Genomic DNA, 15614 nt, shown 5'->3' on the forward strand with positions numbered 1-15614 from the left:
TAGAAGAAAAAGAAAAAATGAAACCTTACAGAAGATTTTCTCAATGTTTTTTTTTTTGTTAGTTGAGGATTATCAGAAAAAAAGGATGGGAGACAAAAATACTTTCTTCTTTTTCTTCTAAAAATTGTATTTTTATAAGGGTTCCACATTTTCCGGTTCCCAAAAAATATTTTTATATAAAATCAGGATCCTGGCATATCATAGCACTCTATTAGTCAATAATCACTAAAATTTATTTTCAAAGAATAAAAAGAATGACTTTAATTTTAAGGTATTTATTTTAGACAGTCCACATATGTTCGTAATTTTATTTATAATTATCATCGATATTGCACATGGTGAATTTTTTAGATCCGATTGGACCAAAAATTTTTAGTAACATTATCTGACCCAAAAAAAAAGAAAGACTAAATAAGATTTTTGTGGTAGCAAAGTTACGTCCTTCGAAATATTTTGGTTCTTTGTTGGGTAACATTTGATATAATTGTACAAGTTTTAAATAAATATGTACTTACTTTTTTTAATTTAAAAAATGTTACCTGTCAACATAGAAGCAAATAAAATTGTATTTTCTGTATAATTGATTGTGGATTAAATTTGTATTCATCAACGAATTTTCGTCTATTTTCATCAACAAATCAATAAACATTGCTACAATTACAATGAATGTAGACGAAATTAATCGTCACAGTAAAATATTGAAAAAAAAATCATCCTAGACTAATATAAATCTCTTAAATAAAATAAAGGTTTTTAACTATAGCTAAAGTTCTTGGGTATCCTAAATTATTCTACTAATTTGAAAGCATAGCCTTTATATAATCGAATATGTCTATGAAATATTGGGTTTATCTATATACAGGGATGATCTCATCTAGTGGTACACATTACATCATTTTCAATTTTTCAAGAGTAAAATTTAAATAAGAGGTTTTGTGAGGACATTTACTAAACAAAATCATTTGAAAATCATGCTTGGCACAATTTTTATTCAATATGTGAACCCTCAGCTTGAATAATTGTCTCAATAGGAGAATTAAATCTTCTTGCAGACTTAGTTAGACTCAATCATGGTTCACTCCTTCTGGATGGAATCCTTTAGAGACTCCTGTAAGGAGTAGAATACACCATATCCTCCAGATGCACTGAAATAGAGTATCCAAGGGTTTTGCATCTGGAGAAAAGAGCAGCCACTTGTTAAGGTCCTAAAAGTCCGGAATTTTTTTTATCAAAAAACCTCGATCTTAGCGTCGCAACGACAGGGAGCCCTGTCTTGAGTGAAAACAAAGTTGTCTCTGAGTTTTTTTCGGGCCCTCGGTAGTACTTTTTGTAATCAAAAGTTCGATGTAATTATTTGCATTGAGTCGTTCCTTCCTTTCTACCAAATGGGATGGCAGACTTCACCTGTGCTGCCTTATGATTTTTTTGTTCTTAAGACATATCTCATGGAAGATGAGACATGGGAGAATAACTAAAATGAGAATAACTTTTTCCCAATTTTTGTTGGCCTCGAGAAAATTTAGAATCTTTTTGCTCTTTCTAACCGTCTAATCTTTCACTGTTCTGAGATAGGATATCTCGTTGACGTTCTTCATGGTTTTGCACCAGTGTCATTTCTGTTTGAAAATAATAAAATATGTAGCACTTCATAAAATCAACCCTGTATAAAGTAAAATATTTAATAGGAATTGTCTCCCTTACTTTATTTTTGTTCAAGATTGTTTTTTTTTGTTGACATACGGCAAATTGTACATTTATCATTAAATGTAGCATATTTAATGAAATAAATAAATTCGACATTTTCAAGAATCCCGATACAGACCCCGTAATGTGACTTTACAATGTTGTTGTTTTTCCTCTTCAAAAAAAAAAAAAAAAAAATTTTTACACTCCATACATATTAATAGCTCTCCACTCCATACCACTGTGATATTCTATTCTCTTTATCTACATACTATGGATGTATGTATGTAAAGTTGTAATAAAGAGGAAGAAACAAAAAATTTAAACTAGCACCCTTTTAACCCTCATTTTTGAAAAAAAAACAATGAAAAAGAAGTCGTGCATAAAAAAAATGTAATAAAAAAATCCGCGAAGGGATTGAAAAAAAATATACAAAAACTGTATTTATATAATGGGGCTAATGTATGTATACACTAAAATATATACGTACAATGTATATTTGCTTTTATTTGTAGCGATATATGGAATACATGTTATCGTTTATCTTTATACAAATAAACTAACGGGAAGGCCCGGAATTGACCGGAGTTATTTGTTCAACTGTAATATAAATGTGTTGCTACCTTTTTGTAGCAAAAACTTGAAAAATTCCTCTTTTTTTAATATCTAAGAATACTTATGTTGTATCATTGTCAAACAGATTAATATGTTCGTAAGCATACAGTTATGTTATTTCAAATATCATTATAGACTATAATCAACATATTGATTCTATAGTCCCAAAAAATGCTCTTTTCTCAGTTTGGAGTCAGGCATTTATTTGTGGACATAACACTCCCACATATAATATATATATATTTGTCACAATGTAGTCCATTAAAATCTGAACCCTTTGAATTTTAAACTGCCGCAAGATATAATTTATTAATTTTTAACATAATTTTAAGCTGTAAGATGGCCAAAAACGTCAAAAAAAAGTTCAAAAGAACTCAAAAGACTCATTGAATAGAGTTTTGCTACGGAAGATATGGAAATCTTACTTTTTTGGTGTCAAAATTGGCCTTTCAGTCCTAAAAAGGTTTTTTTCCACACAAAAATTTTAATAGCACACTGGACGGGCTTGTGTGTAAACCAGAGATCTCCTTCATGGGCCCTTATGGACTTGAGGAGATTGGCTTGGGCTGATTTTTTTAAAATTCCTCTGGGTTCAGTTTGAACTTTTTATCTGAGCCCTTCTTTCTGTCAAATGTTTCGGACGTAGACAGGGGTTCTGTATATGCCCAATTGTTTGGAATGCGCAAATGAAAATTCCCTGATCACGTTCAAGTTGAATTTTCTTAAATTAAACATAAGGTGAAGTTTTTTTGTTGTTTTTCCTTAGTAACTAATTAATTATACTTTTATATATAAAAAAATTTGTTAATTCCAATAATTCAACCTTTATTAATTTATGAACTGATAAGTGTTCAGACCTCAATGGACCACCCGGTATAACAATGAAATTAGTGCACTTTTCCGTGTGACAATCAATTTTCTAATGAGTAATTTGGTTCGTGTACCCCTTGAATCTGAGATTTCTTATGTTCCTAGTCACAAGTAATTTCAAGTATTTCATTCCAGTTATTAAAGATTTATTTTATAAGTAAGGACTTTTGTTTTTAATACTCCTTACCAAGTAAATTTTTTTAACTTTTTTAATTGATGCTAGATGTACTTGTGAGCAGAAAATTGCCTGCCTCTCGGGAGAGCTGAATACTTGGATTTTTATAAATTATAACCGATAATTATAGATGTTAGGGCATGCCCTCTCAACAAAGAATTCTCATACTCTGGCCTGAGCAAAGAGTAAGGAGTAAGATTTCAATCTTTCCCCCAAAGGGCTACTCGGAAGTAAGTCCTCATCGTCCATTTGGTGGAATAATGAAAAATATTGGTCTGATGGAGAAAGGCTGACTAGTCTTCTTATATATAATACCGATGAATTTGGTTTGTTTTTATACTCTGGGCTCAAGGTTCAAACTATTGTGTATTTTTATGTATTAATACGTAATAGTTCCACAATTTGTTATTATTTTTTGTTGTACATTTATATTAAGGAACTTAAGTAAAAAATCGGTGAATATAATTAATTCTAATTTGTCCTTTTTTTTGCTGCACATAATGATAACCAAACTCATGTCGACCCACTCAATGATGCATGTTAAAAAAAATACACACAAACAGATACAAAATAAAATAGTGTACTATGAAAAAGAAAAAAGTACTAGAAACTGCACTGTCCTTTGAGATATATGTTCTTGCATTAGTAAAAAGGAATTCCCCAGATGCGTATTCACTTCAAAAATCAAGTCTCTCCATTTCTCTTGTATCTATGCTTTACTGAATTTTTCAATCAATACCCCTATAAGCGAAAATAAATATTATTTTTTTGTTGAACTGTATTATCCATTTTTATAAATTATGTTTCATGCTTAAAATCCTATGATGATATATTACTAGATATTAAGAACACTATGTACATTTAAGTATTTGATTCATTATTTAAGATCACCAATTAGAAAATGATTTATGAATACGTATTGTAACGTGAACCACCTGTGCGTTCTGCAGTTTGTCCCATACCGTTGGTTTTACACACCATCCTAGTTCTCTCATCTACCTATAGTTTTGTCATCCTAAGTTATCATGACAGAGGATTATAACTACTAATTATATTTTCAATTGATAATACGTAGAGTCAGCTGACGTAAACAGCTAAAATGAGAATACTTTCTATATGTATTTATCCCAAAAAATCTTGATTAGGAATTATATATATCTCAACACTATGTTACCCCAGTGCAAAAGCTTACTTAATGGCAAAACAAAACGAAACATAAGTTTAATAACTTTTTGGGTGTGTAACTATATACGGAAATTCTAATTATGCAATTTTTTCCCCCAAAAGTCAATATTTTTCCGAAGTTCAGATGAAGTAATAAACAAATTAAATGTGCTATGATTTTTTTTCAGTTTGAAAAGACGCCATGTAGCTTTATAAATCAATATTTGCAATGTGGTGTTCTTGGATTTGGGAAGGAGCTTCCAGTTTTTGATAATATTGAAGATTTTATAAGCCTCTTGTTGAGTAATGAATCCCCTTAAAGGCTGTGTAAATTCTGTAGACACATTTTCTTTATTAAACAGTTAAATAACAATGTGTCTTTGATCCAAAATAATGAATAATGAAGACCAACTAATCTACCATTCATTTATCCTAAAAGATCAGGATTGAGTGTAACTTTTTAGGTCAACTCTTGATTGGCTGGAAAAATAATATTCATTCTAACCAAAATAAAGAACATTTTCTTTTTGTAAATGTATATGGTAATTGATAGGTATATATGATTTGATATAAATCATTTACTATAGTAGGAAAATTAGAAAGCATATATTTTCTGAATTATTTAAAAGTCCATGTTCTAATCATTATGTACATATGTTGTAATCAATATGAACTTCCTTAATGTGAAAAATGAAGCCAGATTGAGCCAAATGTAGTTATTAACTAATATTATTAAACCAAACGATGCTAATTAGCAAACCGATGAAGCAACAACATCTACAAATGGAGACGTAATGTTACAAAGAGACTAATATATTTTAACAAATATTACCTTGTGAATTTTAAAGCACTAGTGGTGTTGCCAAAAGTGTTGACGATGAAAATAACTGCAATGCAACTAAGCATAAGTTTCGTTGTCAAAACAACATTTATGAATACCGGCTGGATAATATATCTAGCAAATTTTAGGGTTTTCGAGACAAAGAAATATAAATATATATATTTTTAAATCTATCAATGTGCGCCGAACATAAATTATATTTCAAGAGTATAATCCCATTATGCCAGAGCATTTTCTTAATGGGATTACGGTGAAAGTCATCTTCAAACATTATAAATTGTATCAAAGTCGGCTATTTCTGAGTGCAAACAATGTTTTGCAAAGTTACTCTACACTTAAATATTCAGTACATAGACTAATCTGGGATCCCATTAGCTAAAGAAAGATAAGTGTTACAAAAGTATGATGTACGAGGTCGAAATAGAACACCGACTGATGACAGATGAAGACAGGGATATATTGGCTGACGATGACAAAAGTAATAAAAAGTGATTCAAAACAAGCAGTTTTTTCCAGTAGGGATTTTTTGACAGGCGTGCGAGAGATTCATACGACATTTTTACTCTGTATTGTTTTACAACTCATCATGTAAAGATATACGCGACAACAACGTGTACAAATTGTTCAATTGTACTATGAAAATCAGTATTCTATGAAATAAGTTTTTGCAAATTACGCCCAACTTATGGTCAACTTAATCGACCTTCAGAATCCACAATTCGCAGAATAATCGAAAAATTTGAAGGTGCAGCAACTTGCTGGGATGTCCCGTTGTCTGGTAGGCCACGTACAGCTCGCAGCGAAGAAAATATTGCGGCCTTAGCCGAGAGTGTAGCCGAAGATCGTGAAGAATCGATCGAACGTTATCGCGCTATGATAACAGACTTTTTGGTACCTCGAATTGAAGCACATGGTCTCCACGGTATTTGGTTCCAACAAGACGGTGCCACTACCCACACAGCGTGCGTAACAATGGCCTTATTGGGACATCACTTTGGTGTGCAATTAATTACACGTTTTTGCCGGTGAATTGGCCACCAAGATCGTGTGATATCACACCTTACGATTTTTTTTTTTTTTGGGCTACGTAAAAGCAAAAGACTCTGTGGATAAACCAGCCACGATTGAAGCACTGCAAGGAAATATTGAGCGAGTTATTCGTGAGATTCCGGTCACAATGCTCGAACGCGTCATCGAAAATTGGCGCGAAAGAGTGGACCATTTAAGGGCCAGTAGCAGCCAACATATGAAGGGGATTATTTTCTACAAATAATTGTAAAGGATAGTTTTTCCGTTCATAATAAAGTTTTGACCATAATATAATATTTTATTTGTTTTATTTCTACAATCCAAAAAACGCTCATTTTGAATCACCCTTTACTACATGAGTGGAGGTGAAAGGTGCTACATGAAAACTCTAATTTCCAAACTTATAAACTTAGAAAAATTTACAAAAATAGTAATATATCCTTTAAATGTAAGCGTTAGTAAACAATCTAACCAGATGACAAAGTTTAGCAACGAAATTAGATTAGTTTTCCTTTAAAAATTTATTATCGTGCAAATGTATTTAATAAATCTATTATTTACAAGGGGCATAAATAATAAAAATGAACTGTCTATCCATTTTTTATATGATGTTAATTAGCATTGCGAAAATTGAATATCCTAGATTCAATATTGGCGAAGATATAGTCGCCCAAACATTGAAAATTAAGTATCTCAGTTTGACTTTTTGTCCATATATAATATTTTTGTACTCTATCAAGGAATAGCAAATACTACTCAAACGTAGACCAGTGAATAACACATTGGGGATAAGTTACTATTTTTAATTCAATGTAGGTTTCATATTAGGTGTTCCTAGAGAAGTAAATATACATCATGTATAAGGACTTCAAAGACCATTCCTAGTTTAGATGGAGCAATTGTAATACAATAATATTTACTTATGCTTCATCCGTAAAACTCCATCTGACTGCTTAAAGGAACATTAAAAAACCTACTCAACCAATCGACACTAATAATATTGATAAGTGGATAGAAGGTATGTACTAAGTCACATGTTAGTGAGATGTTGCAGTAATCAACAGTCAATTTTATAAGAATAAATACACCTTTATCTTTTTTATGTGATGTCATCAATGTTAAGTCGGCCATCTAGGAGGTATAATCATTCAAATTTGATCAGAATAAATTTTTTTGCTCTCACGGAGCGTTTTTGTGTGATGTCATTTTTTTTCTAACTTGGCCATCTTAGTGACATAATCATCCAGATATAATAATTAACGTTTGCGGTACAAAAATTTGCCTGAATATACCAATACTTTTTCAAGTAAAAATTTTAGCACGAAATTTGTGTTCAGAGAGTTTATCATGCGTCTACAGAGACAGCCACATAATTTTTTATTTGAGATGGGAAGAGTGTTACTTCAGAAATTGTAGAAACTGTAATATAAAAATTGTATAATAATCAATAATTCTCTTACTCAGATTTAATCAGCGGAGCTATTTTTATGAATTAATTGAACTAAATGTATTGATTCTAATGTCAATCATGGTACTAGGAAAATTTATTCAGGTGGAAAATTGCCGAAGGAATAAAATTAACCAAGCCTGAATATTATAAATAAAAAGTCTAGTTACTATTGAATATACAAAGTTACTTATAACTAAGTTCTGTGAAATCCTTGAAATTGCCTGAAATCAACAAAATTTGTTTTAAAAAAGTAGAATCGACGTAGCTCTTGGACAACGCCTTCGGGATAAATCATTCTCTTGAACTCTATGGGTGTAGGTTCATTGAGAAAGAAGTTCGATTTGTTTTTATAGACATCAGACAAAATTTCTAGGTTAGATGCAATAAATGTAATGCTATAATATTTACTTATACTTAATCAGCGCAAATACATCTTACTAATTAAAACAACATTATAATTTGTAAAAAAATGTTCTTGAAACATTTATTTGCTTCATTTTTTTGTATGTTTATTTACAGCCTCAATTTACAATATTAAGGTTCAAAGGGCATTATTTTTTGGGTCTTTTTAATAGAGTTTTTATTGAAAATAAGAAGGATAATAAAAATTCATATAAATTTTTAACCTTCTACAAAAACAATCTCATTTTTATTTTCATTCACAAATTCATAAAGGAGACAAGTCTCAGCGTTATGTTTCAGGATTCCTAAAAAAATGCCTAGAATGAAAAAAAAGTTACCTGAATACACCTGTGCTCAATTTTTATTTGGTTCCATAGACGACTCTAGATAAAATTTCGTGAGTTCAACTTCGGCCAAATTTTTCTTTCGGTCATATTCCCCTTAGAAAAAATTGCGTGGTACTGTTTTAAATTACTCAACATCCTTGTATTACGATATCACTGGTATACCCAACAACACCAGTAGGTTAAGTATACCCATTCTATAGGTTGATACTTTTTTTGAAAGTAAAAAAATTATGTATATAAATTATTCTTGTTGATTGCTATTGAATTTACGTATTTATGCACCAATCTACACCCTCAAAATAACATGCATGAAACTTCGTGACAACTTGTTAGTAGATGTACATAGTTTTTGTATATCTAAGCACGATTGAACTGCAAAAATATATTAATGTTTATTTTTTTGTATGAAAAAAATTCTAAAAAAATATTACGATAACAAAAATTATTCATTGAACTTTTCTCTTAAAATACAATAATATTTCTTTGATTGATACATTCTTTTGCATTTCCATGAAAGTGGTATTTATGTGCTTTTTCTTGTTTGTTAATTAAATGTTTACGTATGTTGGTACAACATAATATAAAAATACAAAGTTGATGAAATTGTAATATTCAAATTGAAATAGTGTATATCAATATTGTATATCGTAATACTGTTTTACTCCAGTTAAATAACTATGTCAAAAAAGAAGACTCACTTACAAAGCATTAAAGAGTCTCTCCGTCATTACTTTTTGGCAAAATTTATCAAAAAATACTTTAAAAATAATGAAGAAACGTTTCATTTAAAAACTTACTCGTTGGATTATGAAATATATAAAGGATTTAACACAAGTCTATTCCTAAATGCCTAGTCCTATTGTATTTATTTCTTCTCTTCTCTCTCATACTCTTTTGAATATTGAAAACGAACTAATAAAATTTAGATAAAAATTAATTTTCCAGTCCATTAATTAAAGAAATTATTTAGGAATGTTGTAAATTAAAGGACTTTTTTCATTTGAACAGTAATATTTTTTTATATACAGACAAAAGGCGTATAACACAGGGTCTTTCAGAAAAAATCCACATAAACTTTAAAGCCTTCCATATAAAAAATAAGCACAAGTGGAACATTGTAATTTTATAAGATATATCTATAAATTTATACCTAATTTTTACCATCTACTTCTACAACAACTTTTAAACTCTTTCTGAAAAACTTGCTAGCCCTGGAAGCTTTTATGTAATCCAATTTGGCAAATTCCTTGAGAACTAAAGTCCTGTTAGGGCTGGAAACTATTTTATTATTGATCCTCACCAACAAACATTGGTAAAGATCAAGAGAGTTTGGGGTACATAAATTGGATTCCAATAAATGCTACAAACGTATAGATCCTGTTCCACTTTAACTGATGTTCTACTTTGGTTTCCTTACCGTTTTCCTTGACAGCCTTTTAATGTGCGCCAGACTGAGGCGCACTCCACGATGTTGGACTTTTGTTCTTTTTTGGCTTGGTCCATTGTCGTTTTTTAACGATATCCATTAAAAGAATAATTGTAATCCCCACTACACATCCTATCAGACGTTACAAATACAGATTATTGCATCTCTTCGTTAACATTAAAAAGTTGAAGAAGGAAAAATGACATCCTTGATTTATTTAATTTATATTAATATAGCAAAGTTCGTCTGGATGTTTGTAGAATGTAGATGTATCATTTCTAAGTGTGTGTTAAATGTCTAACATACTACATGGGTATTTGATCCTTGGAATATCAATGAATTGCTAAAAAACCAGAGGGTCATGTTTTTTTTTTTTAATCAATAAAAACATATATAAAAAAGATAAAACATTTAAGAATTACATTAAAATTAAATATGATCAGTTATTTGTTCGATCTTAAAGCATACATAGAAAGAAAAGAAGACCATATATCTATGTATATAAAAAAAATTGTCTGTTGGCAACGCCTAATAATTCCAAGTGATATATAATCCTTCACTTAATACCAAATTATAAAAACTATTTTTTTGATTAGTTTGTAATTTTATGACTTTTCTTCATTCACAAATTACTTAAATTTTACCAAATAAAGAAAATTAAGTTTTTACATTACATGATTTCACCTCGAATGGCCAGCAATGTCATTTTGACATTACTTATGTTTTTTAAGTTTTAAGAGTGATGTCAAAATGGCATTACATGGCTCACATATATGGTACACACCCCCGGCCACTCTTGTGTTAAGGATCTGGAAGGGTCAAAATTTGTCTTGATTTGTTCTTCTAATATCATCAACATTTAGTATTAAGAATTTCTGACATGAAGCATGTAGCACATTCAGAATATTAATAAATGCATAAAATTGAGTAGAAACCATGAATGAATAAGTAAAATTTATGAGCATCTCAAATGAGTTTTTTTATCTTCTTTTTAAATACATATAATACGAATGATTTATATCTATTATGTACGAAACTTATCTATGTAGATCATACGGGGAAAATGAAAGTCTTGCCTTCAAATCATGGTCTCAATTTAAGAAAAAGGCATTGAATGAGAATATTTTTCCATCAGGGTATTATAATATGTGTTATTATCCTTGCAAAAATATGCCTTTTGATATTTTTAAAAAAGAAACCGAAAAAGAACAAGGTAATCATTACAATTTGACAAATGTTGAGGAAGAGAGCAGTTTAGGTGTCATAACGTTTTATTCGATTGGTTATATACAACAATAAACTATAAAATGTAAGAAATAATCTCAATTGCTACTCAGTATCTTCAACATCAATCTTCAAATCTACTTTTAGATCAACAAAGATGTACAATTATAACTACCTAGGATATGCTCAGTTTTACTCTCTTTTAGTCATGAACACGTAGAACAGTGAATAGTTTAGCTTCACCATTTTTATCTTAGATAATTCAAAAATAATTATTACACCTGCGTAAAAAAAAAACCCACAGATTTGATTGGCAACTGCTAAAAATGTAACCCACGATTTAAGATATATTTTCTTTCTTACTCTCTTTCTTATACATTTAGTTTACTGATAAATATAGCAAGACGTGTACTCATAACTAAAAAGGATTCGTGTAATAAAGGCACCTCTTTATAATATGCTACCCTTTTTTAAATAATTCCACCTTGTCTTATTTGTTATTTTCTGATGTTTAACAAACTCTTGTTTAACGACACTGTAGACAAAAAATAAGCAAAGTCAACCAAGAAGTAAGAATGTCATAACCAAATACGCAGAGCTTCAATTCCAGAACTATTCGCTCTTGGAAAATCACCATCAGAGATCTCAAAAGTGCTGGACTGTGACCGCTGAGGTCCATATCAAGGCCACAAAAATTAGTTGAGATAGTTAAAGATACCATTCAAGGCAAACGAGGCAAGTGACTATCAATGGCCTTGTTCGTGTATTTAACAGCAGCCAGACATACATGCACTGTTTTGTAAAGCAAGACTTATATCTTAATGCCTACAAAAGAAATCTTCCTCAGGGTTTAAAGCCTTTGGATCGAGCCAGTGCAAAACCTTCCAACAAGCTTGAAAAGCAAGATTCTTGACCTCCCCTTAGCCCGGCGGTTTCACCTGGACTTTGGTTTTTGGGCACCTCAAGAGGAAGCGTTCTGAGTCTAATACACTACATAGGACCAACTGAAGGCCACTATCATCACTAGTTGAGCCAATAAAGAACTGAACTGTATAGGAACTGATGTGCAAAGCTTCAAATAAGACTGGAACTGGGCGTTCAGACAAAAGGCGCCTATATTGATTGAGAATAAAAAGAAGACGTCAACTTATTATGTTTAAAAATTATATTTTATAATTATATTTTTTTAATGATTCTTTAATACCCAGTTGCGTTACCCGAATTAGCTTTAAATTATAAAGTTAAAACATATAAGCTCACTTAAAATATTAAGTAAGTGCAACCAAGTTTTCAAAACAGATAGTGAAAAGATTAACGGGTAATTAATTTCCCTCGAAATATAGTAAGATTTGAAAATATTTCCTTGGAACTAGAGGGCTCTGAGAGTACATAAATTAATTTATAGACAACCCAATCTCCAAAAAAAAAAAAAAAAAAATGAGATAGAAAAAGTACATATATAACAATTTAAGAAATTTAAACAGAAGATATATTAACAATAAGATACACAAGATATTAATGAATATATCAGTATCTGGGATGGATAAATACCCCAGAAAAGTAATATATGGTAAAGGGTGTTAAGTAATTTGTTTATAGTTTTGTTGGAATTGAGTCTTATGTGTGAAGTAAATATGAGTGACATGTTGGAAAAAGACAGAAAAAGCAATAGTTTTGTAACTCCAAGTTAGGAAAAGGAATGAGTACAACGGATGATCTAACATCCTATAATTATTATCGATTAAAGATCTAAGGAAGTGAACATTAAAAAGCACATTTATAATATATTACAAACTGAACAGACGAAAAATAGACGCACTCTTTTAGTTATTATAATAAATAAAAAAAATAACATCATAATTGAAAAGAATCCCGAAACATCATCAACAGAATGAACAAGCGAGCGAGTGAAAGAAAGAACGGACGTGTACACACACATACACACCCTGTCTAACTCTTGACTTTTTATGATTCTCCATTAGGGATAAAAGATAAATCTTAAATCATCCGGATTTTGATGCCTCCATGCTTTCTCTTCCATTTTTTTTTACTCTTTTCAACCCCCCCCCCCGTGGCGAATTTGATGATAGTGTATGTTGCTACTGCTCATCATGTGCCCAGGCGTGTGGCGGAAGATCCGGTGTTTTACAATAAAAAATAGTTATAGATACATTTGTTGTATGCGATGCGTCTATTTATTTGAGAATAAGATAAATTATAAACACACGCTCATTTTCAAGAATGACAGGAGTAAAAAAAATTACGATAGATAAATATAAATGTGAGTAGATGATGCTCTTTACTTACAAGTTGGTATTTTGTTCATGCTACAACTTGTACAAATGGATTGTACAAGTTGTATTTCTCCGTTTTATTTAATTATAATATCCCCCATTTTATTTAAAAGATATTCATTGTTAGTTTATCATTTTATTTTGAATTATTCATGAGGCTTATTAATAATATATTGAGAAATAATATAAATGTAACCATTTCAATGATTCATGGAATACTTATCAATTAGAAATTCTTTAGAAAAGCCAAAAATTATACTTTTACCCCAAATACGCCCTTCAAATCATTTTTGACATATAAGTTTTAGAATAATTGATAGGATCAATTTAACAATATTCTGGCTAAAAACCTTCATGAGTACAATTGCAAAATCAAAACAGTACTTTTTTTTACTAATAGTCTAGCATTGTAACAAACGTATTTTCTTGTCAACATGAGGCTAAAATTATACGGGTTTAGAAATTACAAATCAAACTTTAGAGATGCTATCTAAAGAAAACATTTCATTTTTATTAAAACATAAAAAAAACAAAGGTCAGTAAAATACTTGGAGTAACACAAAACTAAGAAATTTAGTTTAAAAAAAGGGAAAGAAAACTTTTAATTTTTCCAATTTGTAGAAAAAGATTGCTTTTTAAATTTGTCCAGAAAAAGTAATTGGTAATTTTTAGCAACAAATTTTACAATCTATTTGCATCAGTTGTACCTTGTACCAAATCCTCCGTTACATATATACTAATATGTAGAATCTTTTTTATATCAACGAAAAACAAACAAAACCCCATAATGATTTTGAGAAAACATGTTAGGTATATTATGTACGTTATGTAATTCTTCAGCATCTATAACTTTTCTCCATAAATAAAAGTAAAAGATACATTATTAATTCATGACCGAAAAAGTAGGTATGCAAAAAAAAATCCTATATTTCTTTCAAATATATAAATATTTTTAATAATTGTACTGTAATAAAATACTCGAATCTTTGGGAAGATAAACTTTATGGAAAGTCGATTCCTAATGTTTGAAAAAGACAAATCTGGGAGAAAATCTTACACAAACACTTGTTTTAACTGTAAAACCTCATTATTTTGCCCACAGTGCAGTCCAGTGGATCAATATGTAAATATAAATATATAGTGTAGTTCTTGAGAAATAAACATGTTATAAGATATACGTGGTAAGAAATGAGCTTTTAAGGTACATTTAAAAAACAAATGATTGTTAGTTTAAAAATTTGTAATTAATAAGAACCCATTTTTACTAAGATCTGTAGTTTTTCATTTTAAAATAGTTAAACAAAACATATTATGGCCATATTTTAGTCTGATATATTATTGTTTATAAATGAAGATGTAGTAAAAATGAATCTCCTAAAATTTATAGTTTTTTTTTCATTTCATTTGGCAATCAAAATAGTGTTAAGATGACGGGCCGACTCGACGATTTCATTATATTGTCGAAACTTAAATTCACATATTTGACGTCAAAATTAATAGAACAGAATCAACAAAACCAAAATTACGAGTAATTGGCTGTTATAATATCAGAACCATTTACCCTTTGGTACAATTTCAGCTTCTTGGCTTGCATTTTTGTCATTATTGAAGAAAAATGGTAAACAATGGCTGATATTCTCTTTGCTGGTGTCCATTTTTGACAAACGATACAGCAAAAAACTTAACTTCATAATGCCGTCCAGCGTAACCCGCTCAACGAGTGATACACAGTACTAAAGCTATTCATTGGAAAAATTATGATTTGACCTAAAATAAGAAAAAAGGACTCACTTTGGCAAGATTAAAAACACCGTCTTTAGTCAAAGTTCCACTGTAAAAGTTTGAAGATTGTAATATGCAAAGTTCTTAGGAATAAATTGCACTCACAGAACGGATAAATGTGGTAACCTACCTATAGAGCCCAGAGAGATGTATGTATAATAAAAATCCCATCCTAAAATATGTATTTATGTACGGCTCCCCCAATCATACATCACTATGTGTAGGTTGGTCCAATTAAGCACATACTTTAGAGTCAGAGTGTGTAACCTCTTCTTTCTTCTCCTTATATTTTCAGCTCATATATATAGGTAC

At 30.2% G+C, this 15614-nt stretch overlaps 1 long non-coding RNA gene across 1 annotated transcript; it reads right to left on the bottom strand.

The window, feature by feature from the left end:
* Positions 1 to 5849: 5849 nt before the first annotated feature.
* On the bottom strand, positions 5850 to 9466 carry LOC139905516 (uncharacterized). The gene is made up of 3 exons (XR_011780357.1): positions 9374 to 9466; positions 8568 to 8690; positions 5850 to 7796 (listed from the first exon to the last, which is right to left on the bottom strand). It is a non-coding gene; the product is annotated as an uncharacterized lncRNA (long non-coding RNA).
* Positions 9467 to 15614: the final 6148 nt, after the last annotated feature.

The sequence above is a fragment of the Lepeophtheirus salmonis genome, chromosome 5 (assembly GCF_016086655.4).
Source record: "Lepeophtheirus salmonis chromosome 5, UVic_Lsal_1.4, whole genome shotgun sequence".
Taxonomy (NCBI): Eukaryota; Metazoa; Arthropoda; class Copepoda; order Siphonostomatoida; family Caligidae; genus Lepeophtheirus; species Lepeophtheirus salmonis.